Raw genomic sequence first — 6,207 nt, forward strand, 5'->3', positions numbered from 1 at the left:
ATTACTGTCTTTGAAACCAAATGCTCTGTTGTCAATTTTTGATTCCAACAGTGCAAATGACATCTACGATTTACCTGTATTACTATCATCCTGAATACAAATGTGACAATGCGTAGATGGCTTGCGCTATTTATTAGATGTTGATGTAAAAGGTGTCATGGACACACCATATCGGTTTTCAATTTTTTAATTTGAGCTAAAAACAAATCTGAAATGGTTGCTGCCGTTTTTCACAGATTGAGTCAAATGCCAAAGATGTTCAATACTATACAAACCAAATCTGTTGAAGTTTGGTTAACCCAGACCAGGTTTTACTGGATAATTGTGTTGTTGTTTTTTTGTTTGTTTGTTTGTTTTTTTTTTTGCCAAATTAATTGTTATTCAATCCAAATCAATTGACTCTTGTCTTCCCACAAAATATCTCACAAAGTCCAATTTCTCATGACTTTTTGTCTCTCATCATTTCTCTCTCTCTCTTAAAAAAAAAATATATAGGTTCATCCATCACTTTTCATCATCAATAATGTGACCCACACCCTTAATCCCGTATATATAAGCGGGTGGTTGGATGGGAGCATCACCCTTGAATCATATACCTATGATGTTCGCATGGGTGTACGATCCGATAGTGATGTCGTTTCTTCTTCTCTTTACTAGCCTATCCTGCTTCTTTGGTTTGTGATTGTATTTTTGACAGGGGATATTTTTTTTTCTGTAAATCTTCTGCCTGTTTGTTCTTGGTTATTTATAATTTAGCTTATGATATCTTTAGGTTATGATTTTGATTTACATTTGTACTATTTTTGTTAGATTGCTTGTTTTTTTGTTTCAGCGGTCTCTCATATAACCTCAATTGTGTTGGAAGAGACCTAAAGCAACAAACAAACAAATCCCGTATATATACTGACAAAACATCTTTCCTTATTTTGGACAGAAAGCTTTTGATTCCCACATCGATTGATTCAAATTACTCCCAACTTGTTGAAAGTTCTTAAACCCTAGATCAAAGTCTCAAGTTAATTAATTTTTCTTCCAAGCTGAGGGTCATTTTAATCAATCCATACAGAACATAAAATTTTTCAGTCCAAAATGTAGAAAAATGTTTTGTCAGTGTACATCAGTAACGTATGTCAAGGTCTTATTAAATTTGAGTCATATTCATATTTTGCTAAAATACGAGGGCTCTTTCATAATTAACCGAAAAATGCCTGTAAAATCCGCGTTTTTTATGCTATCAACAAAATTCTTGCACGTGTTCATACCTTGACTCGTCTTTCATTTCTCTACGTAACAGTTAAGTCTGTCGACACACTTCTGCCAATGCCGCACCATGGAATAGATACCCTCTAGGAAGAAATTTCCGTCAAGGTTTTGTAGCCATTTCCGCACATGGTCAACAAGCTCTTCATCGACATCAAAGCGCTTTCCTGCCAGCTCACGTTTCAGTGGCCCAAAGAGGTGATAATCAGATGGTGCGAGGTCAGGACTGTGTGGTGGGTGTGGCAAGATCTCCCATCCATATTTCTCTAGCCAACCTTGCGTCACTCGTGCTATGTGGGGTGTAGCGTTGTCGTGTTGCAAAATGACCCCGTTGGTCAACTGCCCTGGGCGCTTTCTGCGAATGGCCTCCCTAAGCTTGTCAAGAGTTTGGCAGTACCTTGCAGCATTGATTGTTTCTCCAGGTTGTAAGGTTTCTAACAGAATAACACCACGACTGTCCCAGAAAACAGTTCCCATTATTTTCTTTGCTGACCGCATGACTTTGAATTTCTTCGCGACAGGTGAGGATGGATGTTTCCATGTCATCGAATCTTGCTTTGTTTCTGGGGTGCAATGGTGCAACCAAGTCTCATCACCGGTGACTATGCTGTCAAGAAAAGTCACATCGTACCCTAGAAAGTCTCCTCCGGCATTGGCAGTATGCCCTTGAACCCTGCGTGAGCTCTTGCTTCTTCTCAAAAGTTCCCTGCAGATGTCCAATCTTTGTTCTTTATGATTGTCTGTCAATTGCTTAGGAACCCATCTTGCGCTGACTTTTCTGTAGCCAAGTTCATCAAATACAATTCTATGGGCAGAAGTTTCCGAAATTTCAAGACTGCTTGTGATTTTATGAAGTTTCAACCTCCTGTCTTGACAAATAAGCTCATCAACTCGCTTCACATTGTCTTCTGACGTCGCAGTTATCGGACACCCTCTCCCTTCCCTGTCTGTCAAGTCGGAATGGCCGGCTTCAAACAAATTACACCAGTGATAGACTTGTGTACGGCTTATTACATGCTCACCATATACTCTGAAGTTCTTTATGAATTTCGGTAGGATTCAGACTTTTGGCGTTCAAAAAACGTATGACAGCTCTGATTTCCTCCTTTGACCAAGTTTCAAGGTGGGCCGCCATCTTTAAAATCGTCTAGAAATTCATTGTGCAAAATGATGCACTTCATAATTTCTGGGAATATCCGTAAGGAAATAAGGAATATCATGTCGTTTACAGAATTAAAAAATCTCCACTGGTTGCTGAGCAATGGGCATTTTTCGGTTATTTCTGAAAGAGCCCTCGTATCATGTCATATAATGGACTTATTTCTGTTGCAGAAAATGCTGAACTGTTTGTATTGTGACAAGCATTAGATCTGGCTCTCTTATGTCATTAATTTATTCCTCACTTTTGTATTTTATATAACAATCCATTATGTAATTTGTAATCTATATCTGCAGTTCTCAACATTATTTTTAGTATGATTGATTCATTTCAAGTTTTGGTTGGGTGGAATTCCCTTTAGGGTGAGGATTTTCCATCGTTCCACAGCCTTGCTACCTCTTCTATCTACCTTTGCCAGAGTCTTGCATTGAGTCTTTTTCTAAGAGAAAAACAGTCAGATGGACTAGGTAATCTTTTTGTGAGAGGTGGTGTTGTTTTTACCATGTAAATCATCTCTCTACATCATTGATCAAACCATTGGTAGAATTTTACAGTAACTGGGTGGGGATCCTGACCTCCCATAGCGGGCAGGGAGGTACATACTGTGTCTTCTATCCCCTTATATCTGTTTTCCAACATGCTTTCTGTCTTTGTCTTGGAATGAGATTACTTGGTTTTGTCCTGGATCTGGCCGGAGTCCTAGCTGGGAGGGAAACAGTCAAATGCATAGTTATTGTTTTGGGAGATGATATTTTTTTCCTTGTAAGTCATCTCTCTGTTATGTATTATTATTTTTATTTTGAATGTATAATGTAAGCATTTGAGTGTATTCCTCTTTGTTGGATTTTGTGCTTGTGTCTGGATGAGACTTGTAGGTGATTTCAAACTAAGTACATTGGTGGTATGCTCTTGGAATCTACATCTGATCCCTATTTGTTCTCAGTTTCCTTTGTCTTACTTTTTCTTGGGTGCTTTAATTGTAATTCTAGAACTTTTTACTATCCCATTTTCTTCCTTTTTACTGGCGCTGATATAACCTAAATGTGTTGCAAGCGCCGTAAAACCCTTAAAAACATAAAAACAAAAGAATTTTACAGTAATGTTTATTTTGTAGCCATGTAATAGGGTCAGTGTAAACTTAAAGGTGGTTTTAGTGAAAAGGGTATTTTGCTTTTGGATCTACTGCTTTCTATTGAATTCTCCCTTCGTTTTAAGTAAGTGTTTGGTGCTTTTAGCTAGATCTAAATCTATAAGCTTTTCTTCCATCTTCCTCTTATTTTTGGCTGTGAAATAACTTTAAAATGTTGCAAGCACCTACCTACAAAGAAGCACTTATTTGATTTAAATAAATCAAAATTTGTCAGTTGGTGAGGGTAGAAAACGGTAAGGGCTGCCTGAAGCCGGTGATCGTAAAATACTAACGAAAGAGTGAAAATGGAAAGGCTTCGTATGGGAACAAAACAGACAATGGACGTTTCGGGTACAAACCCTTCGTCAGCACAACAATACACAAATAAACGTGGAAAACAAATAAAATATAATGAAAAATAACTTGTATCGTCTGTACTCAATGGTGGTTGCAGTATGAATGAAATGTTAGCGTGGCGTGGGTAGAGGATAGGGTGCCCCAGGGGGGTGATCTAATTGATAAGCAAAGGTCAGCGTCAGGGAACCGAACTTTCCAGACTATAATGGAAGGTAAAAGACATATTGGTAGTAGTAGTAGTAGTAGTAGTAGTAGTAGTAGTAGTAGTAGTAGTAGTAGTAGTAGTAGTAGTAGTAGAACACTGTAGTGGAACAGTAGGGGGCGGTGGAGGGGGCGAGGTGAAAGAGTCACGGCGGAGGTGGGGGGGGGGGGGGGGGGGGGGTGTTTGTTGGATGAGCGAAGGTCGAATCTTCGCGAAGGAACGATGCGATAGTAAAGTGGAATACACCGATAAATAGATAGATGGATAGACAGATAGATAGGTAGATAGACAGAAAAGAGGGGAGAGAGAGAGAGAGAGAGAGAGAGAGAGAGACAGAGAGAGAGAAAAAAAAAAAAAAAAAAGGGGGGGGGGGGGGTGGGAGGGGGGTTGGTTTGAGGCGGACCGGTAGAGAGGGGGAATTAGAGAGAGAGGGGGGGAGGGAGAAAGAGAGAGAGAGGGGGGACAAAGAAAGAAAGAGAGAGGGGGGACAAAGAAAGAAAGAGAGAGAGAGAGAGAGAGAGAGAGAGAGAGAGAGAGAGAGAAAGGGGGGAGGGGAGGTGAGAGAGGGCGAGTAAACAGCCGAGTGATAGCTGGGTCTATATGTATATAAATGGATAAAAAAGTGGATGATTGGACACAATGAGAGATAGCTAGGAAGGTAGATGACTATGAATCGGTGGATAATCAGTAGATAGATAGGTGCTAGCTAGCTAGCTAGATAGATAGATAGAGATAGATAGATAGATAGATAGATAGATAGATAGATAGATAGATAGATAGATAGATAGATAGATAGATAGATAGATAGATAGATAGATAGGTAGGTAGGTAGGTAGGTAGGTAGAGTTGTACTTTTTGTAGTATGAACAGTAGTAGTAGTGGTAGTAGTAGTAGTGGTAGTAGTAGTAGTAGTAGTAGTAGTAGTAGTAGTAGAAGTAGTAGTAGTAGAAGTAGTAGTAGTAGTAGTAGAAGTAGTAGTAGTAGTAGTAGTAGAAGTAGTAGTAGTAGCAGCAGCAGTAGCTGTAGTGGCAGAAGTGAGAGCAGCAGTGGTGATGAATATGGGGGACGTTGACATCTAGTGGTGGTCAATCCTGGTGTTGAGTCCGCGTGGAGTCAGCGTTCCCAACAACTTGATCAGGTGAGTTTCCCTACGTCGACGGGCGGAAGTGTCCGAATGGCAAAAACTGAGCACACACACACGCACACACTGTACATCGCAGTGGTCTGGCAGATTGAAGTGTCTGGCCACTGCTGTGTCTGCACAGTTCGATATTGGTCACACCACGCCTCTTTCCGTCTCACCAACGTAAGCAATCCCACACAGGGAGCACGTAATCGCATAGACTAGATTACGGTCAGTGCAAGTAAACGGCCGCCTGATGTCCCAAATCTTGTCTGGAAAGCTGACTCTGTCATACTCCCACAGGTGCCACAAGTCTTGCATCGGGGTCGCATACACGATCTGGCTTTAGGTCCATCCCTAGGTATGGGTTCCAGGCGGCTTCTGACAAGGAGATCCCTCAGGTTACGATCCCGTCGATATGCTACCAACGGGGGTTCTGAAAAAACTCTGTGGGTGTCTTCGCCCGCCTGGAGGATCCCATAGTTCTGCAATAGGATGTTCCTCACTTGATCGGCATGGGGGTGATGCGTGAGGACTAAAATGGGACGCTGTGTCTCCTGCTTCCTGGCATTACGAGGCCTCATTGCTGCTTCTCTCGACACGAGGCTGGCTTTCCGGACAGCCTTAAGCAAAACCCTTTCGGGATATTCCCGTGCCCTAAAAAAATCTAGCATGCGATCACGTTGAAGCGCAAATTCATCATCTTCCAGACAGAGTCTCCGCAAGTCGGATGTACGTCGCTTCATGCGTATTTTACGCTTGAAGTATCACTTCAAAGATGATGAACGTGACCATGACTATGACCGTGACCCTGAGGATCCGTTTGCCGCTTTCTCACGACGTAAAAGAAACTGGACTCCTAGTCCTGGCAAGTCCCCTACACTCGACCTGTTTATCCAGACTTGTCTTAGACAGATAGAGGCACTACGACCCACACCTATCAAGAGGTCTAACCTCACCCGTCTTGAATGGGCTGC

The sequence above is a fragment of the Berghia stephanieae genome, chromosome 3 (genome assembly GCF_034508935.2).
Source record: "Berghia stephanieae isolate SIO BIC M18660-M18661 chromosome 3, UCSD_Bste_1.3, whole genome shotgun sequence".
Taxonomy (NCBI): Eukaryota; Metazoa; Mollusca; class Gastropoda; order Nudibranchia; family Aeolidiidae; genus Berghia; species Berghia stephanieae.